The sequence below is a fragment of the Hylobates moloch genome, unplaced genomic scaffold, assembly GCF_009828535.3.
Source record: "Hylobates moloch isolate HMO894 unplaced genomic scaffold, HMol_V3 SCAFFOLD_19, whole genome shotgun sequence".
In the NCBI taxonomy this organism is placed as follows: domain Eukaryota; kingdom Metazoa; phylum Chordata; class Mammalia; order Primates; family Hylobatidae; genus Hylobates; species Hylobates moloch.
The window spans coordinates 69,792,808-69,809,717 of record NW_026652294.1 but is presented as its reverse complement, the minus strand read 5'-3'; the positions used below and the strand labels follow the sequence as shown (position 1 = coordinate 69,809,717).

At 38.5% G+C, this 16,910-nt stretch overlaps 1 protein-coding gene and 1 non-coding gene across 18 annotated transcripts in view; one reads left to right on the top strand and one right to left on the bottom strand.

Annotated features, from left to right (window-relative positions):
- PTPRD (protein tyrosine phosphatase receptor type D) overlaps positions 1 to 16,910 on the bottom strand; it is a 2,332,625-nt gene that overhangs the window by 476,051 nt on the left and 1,839,664 nt on the right. The window lies entirely within an intron of this gene.
- Positions 11,800 to 11,861, top strand: LOC116459500 (U7 small nuclear RNA). The gene has a single exon (XR_004245555.1). It is a non-coding gene; the product is annotated as a U7 small nuclear RNA (small nuclear RNA).

Here is a 16,910-nt window from a genome sequence, read left to right as displayed (position 1 = left end):
TCGGCTTAACAAATAAATTACAAAAATAAAAGCACACTGAAGCCATACAAAACTACTGTGGATAAACAAGGAGTGGTTATGCTGGCCATCGAGTAAAAAATATCTGTAATTCCTTCAAGTTCAGTAAGTTAAAGTAAAGCTTCAAACTAGGGTAGTTAAGGTTATAGTCAATATACAGATAATACAAACAGAAACTAGCAAAAGCATAAGGAACACAAAAACTCTCCTGTAATGTATTACAGATGGTTTTTAAAAGTTTCTATGGCTACTAGTAAGGAAACAAAAGCAAAATCTTTTTCCTTTATAATGTGCACTTTAGATGGCCCAACAGAATCACTTCTAATTGCTACAGATAGATAACAAACACCAGACAGGCAGTCTGAGAAGCCGCTTAATTTGTAGTGTGTGTGTGTGTGAGTGTGTGTGTGTGTACCTCATACACATTGTTCACCGCCAGTGGCAATTCAGACACTGACCCAGAATATGAACAAGGTAGGGTGGGAGGGATTCAGTATTACTATGGCAAATGGCCATGGAACCATTCATAAATTAACGACTCAGAGATCATTGAACTTTCCTGTGTTAAGTATGAGTTTCATTTTGTTAAACAGTCAACACCGAAATTGTTTTAATCCTATAAATTCAACTAAAACAATTACTGAAATGTGTTCAACGCCGTGGTCATTTCTATTTTTGCACGTATTAGGCACTATGTTTTGAAATTTGTTCCAGACAGACAAAAAAGGAAGTTTGGAGGTTTTTTTTTTTTTTTTTTTTTGGAGACAGAGTCTCACTCTGTCGCTCAGCCTGGAGTGCAGTAGCTCCATCTCAGCTCACTGCAACCTTCGTTTCCTGGGTTCAAAAGATTCTCCCACCTCAGTCTCCTGAGTAGCTGGGATTACAGGCGCCCGCCACCATGCCCAGCTAATTTTTGTATTTTTAGTACAAATGGGGTTTCACCATGTTGGCGAGGCTGGTCTGGAACTCCTGACCTCAGGTCATCCACCCGCCTCGGCGTCCTAAAGTGCTGGGATTACAGACGTGAGCCATCAAACCCAGTCAAAAAGTTGGGAGTTCTATACCTGAATCCTCAGGAAAAAAAAGGTGGGGGGGGGGGGCGGGGGGTGTATTTTCATTAACAAAAAGAAAATGATTCCCAGAGCGTGAATCTATTTTAAGTATCTCCACCTAAGGAAATGTTTATTTCAATTATGATACCTAGGTGCCTGCTGAGGAAATATAAAGCGTGGTGAGAAAACTACTTTATTTATTTAGAGACAGGGTCTCACTCTGCTGCCCAGGCTGCAGTGTAGTGACAGCTGGCACTACAGGTGCGCACCATCGTGCCCAGCTAATATTTTCTTTTTTTTGTAGACACGGTCTCACGATGTCACCTAGGCTGGTCTCGAACTCCTGGGCTCAAGCAATCCTCCTGTCTCAGCTTCCCAGAGTGCTAGAATTACAGACATAAACCACCACACCTGACCTGAGAAAACTATATTAAACAGCACAGAACTTACACATTCCTGTTGCTATTGTATCCTTTTTCCATAGTTACCTTGGGAAGCTAGATACTCATGCTGCTTAAGCAGAATTTTCTAGCAACACTTTCAACACACAACTTCTAGCTTTACTCAGCTTCTAGTTACTCTACTTGAGCAACAGCAATATGGAGTCAAAGCTGCTTTGAGTAATATTATTTCTCCAATATTAAAAATGGGTACTAACCCCCTAAACAGCCCACATTTTTGATGACAACAATTTGTTCCCTGCCCTTCATCTTAAAATTTTTTTACCTTCTCATTTTCCCCCAGTTGACATGTATAATTCGTGCCTTTTTCTAGTCTATTAATGTCTAGGACAGGGGTGTACACAATAATCTATATTGGTTAAAAAAGATATTGAATAAAGCCTAGATCCATCTGGATCTCTCTCAATCCCCCTGGAAAGATATGTGAAATATCTAAAGTTGAAGAAGGTAGAGAAGAGGAGCAGGAGAGATTAGAGGGGAGTCGTGTGGAGACGACAGGACGGGAAGGAAGGAGAGATAGGACAGGACGGGAAGGAAGGAGAGATGGGACAGGACAGGAAGACAGGAGAGAGGTCCCTATTAGGTCTCATAAGGAAAGAAACACGTCTTTCCCTACATCTTTGCAAGTATGTCTACTGACCCTACCCTTTATGTCATGTCTGCCCCAGCAACACAACTCATGCTGCCTCCACCCGTCATCTTCCAACTGAATGATGGATAATCTTGCTTACTATAACTTCAACCTCTAGAAAGGAAGCATTTTGCACCCTAGCTATCCCCTGTGCACCCTAGCTATCACCTTTTTTTAAACTCATTTTAACCCTATCTACAAATGTTATTTACATTTAAAAGGTGCTTTTTGCTAACTTTGAGAAGTAAAAGATTTGCTAACTTTGAGAAGTAAATGAATCCAGTTCAGTTACTGTCTTTTGTGAAAATGTTCCACTACATCAAAATAAGGGAGAATTTTTTTTTCTTAATAACAGGATGTATCGAAAACATTCTGTGCTTCATCACATCTGTTATTCTGCATTCAAAATTCATTTAGAACAACTAAATTAAGAAAGCAAAAAGTGGTTATGAGTAGCCATGGCCATAATGGAAAAACATAGCCAAATATTTTTGGTTCATATAAGATGATTGTGTGTCTGTGTGTGTGTGTGTGTGTGTGTGTGTGTGTGTGTGTGTGTGTGTGTGTGTGTGTGTGTGTGTGTGTGTGTGTGTGTGTGTGTGTGTGTGTGATGGAGTTTTGCTTTTGTTGCCCAGGCTGGAGTGCAATGGCACAATCTCAGCTCACCACAACCTCCACCTCTCAGGTTCAAGCCATTCTCCTGCTTCAGCCTCCCGAGTAGCTGGGATTACAGGCATGCGCCACCACGCCTGGCTAATTTTGTATTTTTAGTAGAGATGGAGTTTCTCCATGTTAGTCAGGCTGGCCTCAAACTCCTCACCTCAGATGATCTGCCCGCCTCAGCCTCCCAAGGTGCTGGGATTACAGGCATGAGCCACTGCGCCCAGCCAAGATGATATTTTTTAACTTAGCCTAAAAATGTTTCCCTTAAAATTAGCAAAGGAAAAGTTATGGAGGAAAATCAAAACAAACATCTACACTGATGGCATTTCTTATCATTCAAATTAGCCATAACTGTTTTCAAGTGCAAAATCAAATTTAAAATATCAGGAAAAATAGCCCAAGTCAATCCTATTGCTTCCAACCCACTTTTGAGGAACAGAATTCATTTATCGACCAATTGTTTCCTCAGGAATTGATGCAATGTGCAGTACAACTTTGGAAGTTCATGGAAATTTAATCCAGTAAGGCAAGATGTCTTACATATTATGATGTTCTTATATCACCAATTTAATGTTTACTGGACCTTATCAATGTCACATTACTTTACATAAAAATAAGTTTGTCTAGCTATATATATGCATCGCAGTTCACAGCTAAAACAGACACAGGACTGAGTCATTTCAATTATTATAAGAAGCAGTACTGCGAGAGGCCAGTAAGAAGCATTTGCACAGAGGAAGCCAATTGACTGCCTGTAGGATGACTCCAAAGTCATCATCAAAGATGCCATTTTATGGGCTCAATTAAAGTATGAGTAAAGGCACCCTGAGACACAGATTATACTTGATGCTTCTACTAATGAATTGTTTTTTCAGCATTTGGCACAAAAGTTCTCTCTTCTCATCTGCCACATTTTGCAGCAGAAGCCACCATAGCTGATTGGCACAGAGGTGGTTGTCTGACCCCAAATGTGTCAATGAAAGTGTGGGACACAAATAGAGACTTCCTTCAGTAGTTGGATATATGATATGTAAAGCTCAGGAACTGTTAGTAGCCATAATTCCCACTCACCTGCTCTGTAGAAAAATGTATGAATTGATGTACACATAGCAGTAGAATTTCAATCTATTCCTAAGGCTGCATCCCTGCCTTAAGGTTCTGTGACCCATATTAGCACTCCTGTCTTCTTTGGTGTTTGTTTTTAGCTAGTTCGAGTTTATATTCTGTTATTGGCAATGTAAATGCCACTGGGCATTTAAGAGGTGGTTTAGAAACAGTAGAGCGATTTTTTAAACTGCTAGTAGCTTATTATTGAGGGGCAAAAAAATCAATTTAATGAGTTACAATCAGAAATATCTTTTAAAAAAACCAGAATAGCAGAGAATTGGCATCCCATATCGGGAGAGGGTGGAATTCAACCCCTGTCTCACACCATACACAAAAATAAATTCCAGGTGGATTGAAGACTTAAATGTGAAAATTAACACTATACAACATTTAGAAAAGACTACAGTATATCTTTGAATCTGGAGGGTAGAAAGCAGTTCTTAAACAAGACACAAAAAGAACCATATGGAAATGGCAGATAAATTCCACTACACCTTCTAATACACTATACAATACTATGCAACTCACTTTCATTGTGTTTATTATTTATTTACTTGCTTTTTTTTTTGAGACAGGGTTTCACTGGGTCACTAACGCTGAATTGCAGTGCTGCCATCATCACTCATGGCAGCCTCAAACTCTTGGGCTCAAGCAATCCTCCCACCTTGGCCTCCTGAATAGCTGGGACTACAGGCACGCACCACTATGCCTCACAACGGGATCTCACTATGTTGCCCAGACTGGTCTCCAACCCCTGACCTGAAGTGATCCTTCTACTTCTGCCTTCCAAGGCATTAAGATTACAGGTGTGAGCCACTGCACTTGGCCTCATTTATAAAAAAATAAATAAATTTATTATTTATTATACATTGTCGTTCTTGTCCAATAAAGTGTTAGCCTCAGGAGAGTAGGGAATCTTGTCTGTTTTTTGTTTTGTTTTGTTTTTGAGATGCAGTCTCACTCTGTTGCCCAGGCTGGAGTGCAGTGGTGCAATCTTGGCTCACTGTAACCACCGCCTCCCAGGTTCAAGCAATTCTCCTGCCTCAGCCTCCCCAGTAGCTGGGACTACAGGTGCCCACATCTGTTTTATTCATAGATATATCTACAATGCTTTTGTACATACTAGATGATCAATTAATACTTGTTAAGCACGTATGAATATCTAAGCATACCTTAGTCACAAGAGAAAACATTTTTTAATGTGGACTGTGGTTAAAAGGTTGCAAAATATTACATTAGATACATACAATTTGTATATTTGCTTAGTATATAGGGAAAGGAAAAAAAGGGGGGTAGTGACAAAATAGAAATGTTGTACTTAATTCTATAGACCTATGCTATCCAAAGCTATTTAAATTAATTTAAAATTAAAAGTAAAAATTCGGTCCCTCAGTCTCACTATCCACATTTAAAGTACTCAACCGCCATGTGTGGTTACTAGCTACTATACTGGACAAAACAGAAGATACAGAACGCTTTTTTTATTGAGGAAAGTGCTAGTGGGCGGTGCTGCTATAGCCAATAAAAGACTCACACCATATTTGAAGCTGGTGAATATCAAGATTACATCAGGATTTTTAAGGCAAATGGCTTCTATGGAGAGAGTGAACTAAAGGCAGAAGAAAGTAGAACCCTAAAAGAGGCCAATCACACGGAAATTAAAATGGTAAACATAAGAAACAGTGACGGCCGGGCACGGTGGCTCACGCTTGTAATCCCAGCACTTTGGGAGGCCGAGGCGGGCGGATCACGAGGTCAGGAGATCGAGACCACGGTGAAACCCCGTCTCTACTAAAAATACAAAAAAAATTAGCCGGGGGTGGTGGTGGGCGCCTGTAGTCCCAGCTACTCAGAGAGGCTGAGGCAGGAGAATGGCGTGAACCCGGGAGGAGGAGCTTGCAGTGAGCCAAGACTGCGCCACTGCACTCCAGCCTGGGAGACAGAGCGAGACTCCGTCTAAAAAAAAAAAAAAAAAAAAAGAAAGAAACAGAGACAAAGGATGTAGAAAGAATACAATGCAGAGAAGACAATTTCTTTTTCCTTTTTCTTTTTCTTTTTCTTTTTGAGACGGAGTCTCGCTCTGTTGCCCAGGCTGGAGCGCAGTGGCGTGATCTCTGCTCACTATAAACTCCACCTCCCAGGTTCAAGTGATTCTCCTGCCTTAGCCTCCTGAGTAGCTGGGATTACAGGTGCGCACCATCACACCCAGCTAATTTTTGTATTTTTAGTAGAGACACGGTTTCACCATGTTGGTCAGGCTGGTCTTGAACTCCTGACCTCATGATCTGCCCACCTTGGCCTCCCAAAATGCTGGGATGACAGGCGTGAGCCACCATGCCCAGCCTTTTTTTTGTTTGTTTGTTTTGAGACAGAGTCCTGCTCTGTCTCCCAGGCTATAGTGCAGTGGGGCGATCTCAGCTCACTGCAACCTCTGTCTCCCAGGTTCAAGCCATTCTGGAGGAGAGAAATTCAAAGTAACTTCAGAGCTACTATCATCAGGGTTTGTGGACTGAACATGAGATTTGAGGGGAAAGAAAGGAACGTGAGATGACTGAGGATGCTGACTGGCTAACTAGGTGACTGGTGAAGAGAAGTCATTTTTAATGGACGGACACTAGACAGGCTAAAAGCTCTTTTGACCCAGGTATTTTAACTTAGGGAACATTTCAAAATGATCAAATCAAAATGCGGGAAAACAACGTGTTTTAAGGCCAGGGAATGCCTGCAATGGACAGCCAGACCTTCATCATTCCCTGACGCAGGTCTCAGATAAAAGGTAGAGTGAAGGTCAGGGACTGAATAGGTAATGAAGCAAGAAATGTGTGAGAATTATGAGGGAATGTGTGAAATTATCTGTCACAATCATTTCTTAAGGGCTGAAAAAAAGCTGAAATAGTTTTTAGACAACGTCAAAATGACCTCGTCAAAGAACTATCAATATAGCATGTATATGCAGAGGGTAGATTGAGGGGATAATGCATTTGGCCTTGGACACATGAATTTGAAGTACTTATGACTCCACTTGGTAAACGGTCTCCAGTCACCTATTGTACTATAGAGATTGTTACTTTGATTCTAAAAGTAAGAAGATGTTTTCACAAATTGGATGCCACAAAATGAAATTGAAAGTCATCCATAGGGGAAATGAGTTCCAGAACATACACATTAAAAATGATAATAAATGCAGTCACTTTCTAGATTCTAGTTTATACGGAGCCAAGGTCAGTGGCTTATGGAAATACTAATGGCTACCAATGAGGAAGTATTGGTGCTGATGACTGAAATCTAGCTTGACTACTGACTTAAATTCATTTGATTTTACTCAAATCTGCCCCAGCTGAGAAGAGGGGCTTGTTACAGCCTTTCCATTGTTGTTTAATCCTTTAAAAAATGAAATTATATATCTTGAGGATATATTTAAGCACACATTTTGTGAGCAATTACATTTAGCTGTTGATCAAAGAAGGCGCAAAAGCCTCTGCTAGAGGTAAAGACCTCTAGTCCTTGCTCATAAAGGACACCCTTTCCTTTTCTGCCCTTTTTCCTTTTCTCCATTTCTCTCCATTCTTCTCTCCCTCTTTTTTCTTTCCTCTTATTACTGCTAAAAAGTAATATGATTCCTTAATCAACCCCCACAGTTAGAGCTATTTCACGTTTACAAAATGCTCTCACATCCATCATTTAAGATCTTTACATTTCAAGGGATCAGTAGGAATAGTGGTACAATGCCCCTGCTGCCAATGAGGAAACTCAAGCTCAAGAAGCTGGTGACCTATGTAAGGTCCTGTAGAGCTTTAGGGGCAAACAGATGACTCATACCTGGGTAGCCAGCCTCTTGGTTGGCCCTCAATTATCCCTGCTTCCAACTATGCACATATTGTCTGTAGCCCTGTCATTGTAACAGGGTTACTGCATGCCGTAAAATGATTGCACGTTACTTCTACAATTAGGTTATAAGCAGCTTCTATCTTTGGCTCTTACTCTCTCTTTCTTTGATCACTCATTTTGGAATAAGCCAGCTACCATGTGAGCAGTCCAATGGCGGAACTCAACTGATAAGGAATTGAGGGTTCCTTGGTCCAAAATGGAAGAATGCTGGTCAACACACTTCCACCTTGGAAAAATATCCTCCAGCCCCAGTCAAACCTTCAGATGACTGCAGCCCCATCTAACATTCTGACTGCAGCTTCATGAGAGACTCTGAGCCAGAACTACACAGATTCCTGACCCTCAGAAAATGTGAGATAATAAGTATATACTGTTGAAAGCTGTCAGGTTTGGGATAATTTGCCATAAAGCAATAAATATGACAATGTCTAAGTCTTCTCATTCTGAATCCAGTGCTCTTCGTACTCTACACAGTTACACCTGCATTCAGAACACTTTTGTTTGCAGAGGTTTGCCAAATAACCGTAAAATTCTGTTAGACATCATTTTTAAAAAGACAGACAAGACTGACAACATTTGTGCATGTAATTTAAAATAACGCAAGTGCTTTACTTGGATATTAGAACAGAAAAAAAAAAAAACCTATACTGAAAGCGTGCTATAGATACACTATGTAGCTAAGTTTGTATTTTTGAGTTCATTTATAAATCCATTACCACCTGTCTAAAATCAGTCTCAAAATTGAAGGCTATCAGAGGAAGAGGTCTGGCTGGATTCACTTTTACCCAAAAGAGAATTACCAAGAGCTGAAGAAGTTCTTCAATTCCCTGCAGCACAGCTGTGATACTGATAGAGAGCACTAGGAAACTAAAGAAATGTCTTACTTGGCTGCAGTTGTCACATTATCATGCATTACAGCGCAGCAGCCTGAATCAAAGAGATATGCAAAATTCACCAAGGACAGCAGCAATGCATTTCCTCCCCCCGTATTTGTGGAAAGACATCAGGAAAAGGAAGGCAAGTATGAATGCAAAAACATCTGCTCCCTAAACTCATTTAAAAAATATCACCGCAAAAAATAAATGTGAATCATCTATAGTGTATAGCAGATGGAAGTGCAATATGTTTAACTTAAGGCAGAAAGGGGACGCAACTGAATAACCAGAGGATATGGAAATAAAATAATACTTATGCCCATTTTACATACTGCTGCCCATTAGGTTACACTCTGGTAAAATGTGTAGAAAATCATCTTTTATCTATATCACACTACTTTGAAAGAATTCCAAATAATTACAGTAGACTGTCTAGTGGCATTTATATTCACACTCTCTAGTGACATTTATATTCACAGAGGCCAATTATTATTTTTTTTTTTAGACAAGGTCTCATTATGTTGCCCAGGCCGGACTTGAACTCTTGGGCTAAAGCAATCCTCCTGTCTTAGCCTCCCAAGTAGCTGGAGCTACAGGCATGTGTCATGGCCCCCAGCAGAAGCCAAATTTGAGGGCAGCAACATAACTTCCCCCTAAAATGAGAAATAAATTACAGAGTTGTCTTGATTTCAAAGCGATTTTAACTTCACTGACTTGTCTCAGAGGAACTTAACAAGAAAGAGCAAACCGAGGAGTAAGTTATTTCAGACAATTGCAGCAACAACACAATGACTCAGGATTTGGGGAAAAATTACATATGAACTTATGATCATGAAAAAAAAATCAACAAATAGTCCAAATGCCTTGGGATAAATGGTCAATGAGTGACAGTATACAAAGGAACATCAGTCAATTTTTTTGTACTGCTGACTAATTATTTGGAACCCAATTTTAAAACAAAGTTGTTTATCTTCTTGGCATGCACTTAAATTTCTTGAATTCATAACATCTCTTAGCCTCAAAAATGGAACCTTTACAAATCTTCAGCATTCATTTAAAGGTTTCATTTTAATTTCTTGGGCACTACCAAAATGGGAAAACATTATTATCATCCACCCCATGTTTATCTTATATGAAGAAAAAAAAATTTTTTTGAGATGAATCTCACTCTGTCACCCAGGCTGGAGTGCAATGGCACGATCTCGGCTCACTGCAACCTCCGCCTCCCGGGTTCAAACAATTCTCCTGCCTCAGCCTCCCGAGCAGCTGGGATCACAGGCACCCACTACCACTCCCAGCTAATTTTTTTCTATTTTGTAGTAGAGACAGGGTTTCACCATGTTAGCCATGCTGATCTTGAACTCCTGACCTCAGGCAATTCGCCCACTTCAGCCTCCCAAAGTGGCGGGATTACAGGTGTGCGCCACCACACCCAGCCAATGAAAAAATTAAATAGCCTACTTAGGAATTACACAAAAGAAAGTATGATGGAGAATTAATTTCACACATTGGATACCACCACCAATACCACGGTCACTGGACTGATAGATGAAAACTTTTGGGTTGTGGAGACGGAGTAACAGCAATCAATGTATCATTTATCACTGTCTCAGTAATATTTTAATCATAGCCCACGTAATAATAGATTGCAATGTCCTTTTAGGACAGTCCAAAAATTTTAGAGTTAGAAAATTATAACAAAGTCTTATTTATGAAGTGGAAACGCGTAAAATTCTAAAGTCAAAGTTATCTAAAGCAATCTATGCTACTGTTCACTATGTAACATATAAGATCTAGAGGAGATTATTTGTTAATATACTCTCATTTTGAAAAATAAGCTGAAACAAAATGCATAAAAGTATGCACCAAGTTGCATGTTTAAAAAAAAGTAAAAGGCACTTTTTATCTTGTATAGTTACACTATGGAGCAAAGTTCTTTTAACTTCGATAAGAAAACACTTCTGAAGAAACTAAGTGCCAAATGATAAAACATGATGACCACAAAGGCAGGTTTAGGTTTCTAATAAAAACTTATCAAGTTAAGCCTTTCCAAATAATCTATGCATACTGTTGGTAGCCACAGAAGAAAATGCTATAGGCCAATAGATGTTTAGGAATATATATGTTTATCTATATCTCTATGTTTAAAAACATACAGATGAAGGGATAATTAGAGATGAATTGCCCTAATTCTTAATTGCCAAGTTTTAAGTAAATTTTAATTATACTGGAATCTAATATTTCAAATTTCCTTGGGGGTAAATATTTAAATATATAAAACTGAACAGTATTCTATAATAGGGGCTAGTGGAAGCCTGTGAAACATTTGACCTTTACCATTAATACAAAATGTTCTTCAGTAGGCTGACACTGGGATGTAAGAATGGTCCCACTAAATTACATTTATCAGCAGCTTAGAGTAAGTCAGTATTGCACAGCTTAAAATACTTAACAGTCATCAGAGTACTTGTGACTATCAAGTAGAAATATGGAATTTAACTGTTTCTCTCCTCCCGATATTTAATTTCTTAAAAACTGTGCAGTTATCTATGGCTTTTTGATTTGGATGACAGTAACTTAAAAGCCATAACTTATCACATCAAATCATCATGTGCCTGATAATCATGGCTTTGAAAATGAGTACAATTTCTATTTTATTCACATAATAGATTTATGCAGGAGACTAAACATGGAAGCTCTGATTTTCATTCAAATTTCCTTAATCCAGAATTATGTCAAGTTCCCATAATTTATTTTCTAGAAAATAAAGGATAACAAACACTTTCATTGGTAAACTCAAACACCACTAGAACTTGAAAGAGCTTTCTAAATAACTAAATATAAAATTCAATTCAAATTATATTCAGAGTATTTTCCGTGTTAAAATTTTTGTTTTTTTCTAGTTTATGGAATTGAATAACCCAAGTAAAATATTTCTGTAATCTCTTAGCTACTATAATGTTAGATTAATTGGAACAGTCCATTCCTCAACCATTTGGGATAAACTGAAAACTGCCATAACATGATACGCCTTACTATCAGTACATATTCAAGAGACTTAAAGCACACAAGATTTGATCATGTTATAAAATAAATTCAAGCTATAGTGTTACGGCTCTTTTCGAATTTGTCTAGCAGGCTTTCCAGTTTCTGCCAGAAAGCACCCCCCCACCACCATGAAAAATAAATAAATAAAACAAAATAAATTCAAGCTACAAATGAACGTAAATCGTAATATGATTGTCTTATGGCCAAGAGATTTACTCCTAGTTCTTCTCACCATAACTATAATGTACAATAATACGAAAAGCTCATTTAAAGGAAAAGTCATGAGTTCCAAACTCTTCCACCATCAATTCATTTTCCAAAGCTATCAAATAGATTGCTTAACTTTGATTTGTTTATTCGGTGCCAGTACACAGAATCTTGACGATATGCAAAAATGATGGCTAAGCGATATATGATGCACTTAAGAAAAGTCCTTTCTGTACCATCACACACTATGAAGATCGCCTCACCCTTGAGATCCCTTACCACAGGGTTCTATCTTGCTTATCAAACATCCCACTATCCAGCAGAAACTCTCTGGATCTATCTCAAACACTACCACATCTGTGAAGCTCTATCTCATGCACCAACTACATGTGATTTTTCCTCTCACTGACCTCATAAGAAGCAAAAGCTGAACCATTTATCCCACTATGCTTTGTATTAAAGGTATTTGCATATTTGTCTTTGGCTCTCTGCTGGACTCCAAGGTCCTCGAGAGTAGAGAATGTGTCCTCTCATATTTGTATTTATTCACTTTAGTGTCTAGAACAGTACAGACTCTCAGAAAATAAATTTAACAGAATTTTTTTTTTTTTTTCATTTTTAGAGAGTCTTGATATGTCACCCAAGCTGGAGTGCAGTGGCAAAGATCATAGCTCTCTGCAGCCTTGAACTCCTGGACTCAAGCAATCCTTTGACCTCAACCTTAACAGAATCTATCTTACAAGAGAAATGGCAACTTGACTCAAAGCTCAAAGTCTCATGCTGGTCTTACATGGAATTCTACCCTTTATGCTTTATAAAATGGAATTCTCTCCTTTTTTACTTCATTATATGATAATTAGAACATTTTATATGACTAAGTATACATCTATGGATCAAATTTTCTTTTTTCTTCTTTGGTGTCTCTTTTCCCAATCAAGTCTTAATACATTGGATCTTTAAATAAAATAACTAAACAACCTGATCACATAGGGTAAATCCTAGGATCATTAAGTCCAGTTCTCCAGAAACTCTTTAAGAAATAATCAAGATAATAATCACTTTAAAAACTTTTTAACGGTATAAATCATACCAAAGTACCATCCTACCATTCCCTGTGCCAAGAATGCAGATAACACTGCTTTCAAACAGGGATTATTCAGAGAATGGAAAACCAAACAACTCTGGGTTTGCTGGCCTAAGCATAATAAATAAGCAGAGAAGTTCTGATATTTACTCACAGGAAAAAGATTATAAAAGAAACATGTTTAAATCCACCCAAATCATTCTGAACCATCTTTAATAAAGAATAGCTTCCTGTTGCATTCGAAAGCTAGTATAGCATATTGTCTAAAAGCTGTGACTTTTTTACTCATCCATTCATTTAACAAATGTCTATTAAGCACCTACTCTATGTTAAGTGTTGATGGTGGGAGTTGCAATTCTGCAGTTCATACAAGAAAGCTGTGCCTTCTTGAAATTTACAGGTAGTTAAATACATTTAATCTGCAATACTGGCTCCTACTAGTGCTTCGGTGATCATATTTAATAAATACAGTTATTTTAGTCACAGACTTCTCATTGATATAAATTTACAACGAACTATAAGAGTATCCAGGTCCTAGTCTCATTTCTGCAGTTTAAGTGCCTATGAGAAGTCACAGTAACGACTCAGAGCCTAGCTTCCACATGTAAAGCTTGAATGCACAAGCCCAGCTTGCTTTCCTTACAGGGTTATTAGAAGGATTAATACAAAGATCCAATAAAGTGATAATGCACTGAGCATATTTATCCTAGATACTATATTAATTTCACATGCATTGCTTTATTTAATACTAATTAGAGTCCTATGGTACTATAATACTCTATCTACATGTCAGAGTCCACAGGTATCTGTAAGAAACATCTCTTTCAAATTTGTCTGTTTTAAAATAAATGCATGTATTTATTTACACAGATAATTATCACCAGTAGTCTGGCAGCAATCACTTCCCATGTTCATTGTCCTTAAAGGTTTCCTCAAGGAACCTTAGTGCAGATGATGCTAGAAAGTGTTTCAGTTTTGTTGTAGTTGGTATAAGAAAGAATCCCAGGAGGCAGCTTAGAATTCATTAAAGAGAACTGCCTCAGGGTGACCCCTGAGGTTCTTTAAAGTTTCCCTGTTGGAAGAGACCTGGAATTGTCCAGTTTGGAAGATATAAGCACTAAATACATCAGCCTAATAAAAAAAGAAAAGGAACGCATTTGGTTGACAGGCAGTAGCGGAGAGGAAGGAAGTGTTACCTTACAGATTCCTAGTATCTGTAATGTTAGCAAAGAAGTTTGTTGTCATTTCTTTCCAGAAATCAAGCTCAAAGTCTTAGCAACCAACTGAAAACTCCAGCTGCCCTTTCAACTTCTGCCTTCCTTAATAAAGATGGTATAGCAGATGTAGCCAGGTTCAATTAACTTTTCTTTTATGAAAAGAATTATTCTTTTATGTTTAGGTTCATTCTGTAATGAATATCTGTCACTCTTATTTACTCTACCAATTCGCCAGAGAAATCCTCCTTCCTTAACTACACTTTTAATGTTTTGATCCCCCAACCCCCACACACACTTTTTTTTTTTCTTTTCAAATTGGTATGTGACTTCAGTCAATCCAGGACAGATTTTCCCAGACACACAAAAAACTTTTTGTTTTCAAGCACATACCAAGAAGATTCTGTTAGAAACAATAAATGTAGTTCTGCCACCATAATTTTTTAGAAAAGATGATAAATAAACATTCATATCCATGAGTGACAAAAAGTATATACAAGCATAGGACGGCACTACCATTATTTTTCAAGGCTACAAAGATGTGATAAATAGCCATCATCACTTCATCATTTCCCTACCTTCCACATGTAAGTACATATGTACGTATGTGTGCATGCATCATGCCTTTCTGATGACTGCTCAACACCGAAAGTTTTAATGACTTTATTTTTTTGGCTTTTTTTAATGCATGTATATTTAAAAAAACAATTGATTCTATCTGACGTCATGTCAGCCATTCTGTCAGAGGCACGTGAGCCAGAGCACCGCCATCTTGAATAGGGGCTGGGTAAAACGAGGCTGAGACCTACTGGGCTAAATTCCCAGACAGTTAAGGCATTCTAAGTCACGGGATGAGATAGGAGGTCGGCACAAGATACAGGTCATAAAGACCTTGCTGACAAAACAGGTTGCAGTAAAGAAGCCAGCGAAATCCCACCAAAACCAAGATGGCCACAAGGGTGACTTCTGGTCATTTTCACTGCTACACTCCCACCAGCACTATGACAGTTTACAAACGCCACGGCAATGTCAGGAAGTTACCCTAGATGTTCTAAAAAGGGGAGGCATGAATAATCCACCCCTGGTTTAACATTTCATCAAGAAATAACCATAAAAATGAGCAACCAGCAGCCCTCAGGGCTGCTCTGTCTATGGAGTAGCCATTCTTTTATTTCTTCACTTTCCTAATAAACTCGCTTTCACTTTACTCTATGGACTCGCCCTGAATTCTTTCCTGCAGGAGATCCAAGAACACTCTCATGGGGTCTGGATTGGGACCCCTTTCCTGTAACAATTCCATTCTTTCTCTGAAATAGCCAAAAGACATTTCTCAGAAAATAATATTGGTAAAAATTCTATGAATGATATTATAAATGTATGAGCTGGGAATTCTAGGCAGGCAGTCCTGGATTTGAACATCAATGCTGTGGGGCTATGACAGAAATACTTAACCTCTCTGAGCCTTAGTTTCTTCATCTGCAAAGTGGGTTTGTTTTTGCAAGGAATAAGATATGCAAAAAATAATATCTAGCTTTCAAACATCTAATTTGCTGCTTTCCCAAGCTCTCTCTTGCTGGAGTCACAAGATCCTGATGATGGTAGTTCAGGAACTAACCTTCCAAAGGGTCACAAAAGTCAGGATAAACTCAGAAATAAAAATGCAGTGGCAGTTATTATTGACTGACATAGTAATTATTGGTTCTCAAATGTTGCTATAGTTAATAAACTTCCCTTTGTCTCATATTGATCCTTTTGGCATCATCTTACAGAATTAAAAATGGAGCTTAGATATTTGTTTCACTGATGTTTAGAAAACATTTGAGTCGTTCTGAACACATTTTAATCATTGTGATGATAACGTGAAGTAAGGATTGCCCATTAAACTGGCCGGGCATACGCCTGTAATCCCAACAATCTGGGAGGCTGAGGTGGGCAGACCACCTGAGGTTGGGAGTTCGAGACCAGCCTGACCAACAGGGAGAAACCCCATCTCTACTAAAAATACAAAATTAGCCAGGCATGGTGGCTCATGCCTGTACTCCCAGCTCCTCAGGAGGCTGAGACAGAAGAATCACTTGAGCCCGGGAAGCAGAGGTTGCAGTAAGCAGAGATGGCCCCACTGCACTCCAGCCTGGGTGACAGAGCAAGACTGTCTCAATTTAAAAAATGAATGAATGAATGAAGGAATAAATAATTTTTTTTAAAAGCATAGGGGGGTGTTACCCATTAAACCTGGCTCCTAGTGTTACTTCTTTCACCGTGTGCCATGTAGCCTGACCTCTCTTTAGTCTCAATATTAACCCTTAATGGTATTACCACAGTTCTTTGCATAATGTAGAAACTGAAAAGCAGTTTTTAAAAAAGAAAGAAAGAGAAGGGGAGGAGATGTGAGAGGAGGGAAATGTGAACTGAGGTAATTCCCACTTACTTTACCTCTCAATGAGATAAGGGTAAAGATTTTGAAAATCCTAAAATATTATCATTACCAATCTGAAACTTTTATAGCACCACATAACTGGAGTCAGACTGCATAATGATTAAATTGCTTTCTTAATATACTCTTTAAATTTAGGCTCTTTCAGAGCCCTGGTCCTTCCATCCACCCATAGTCACAGATTAATAAACTCTAACTAGAGAAAGAAATATAGGGATTATGTGAGTA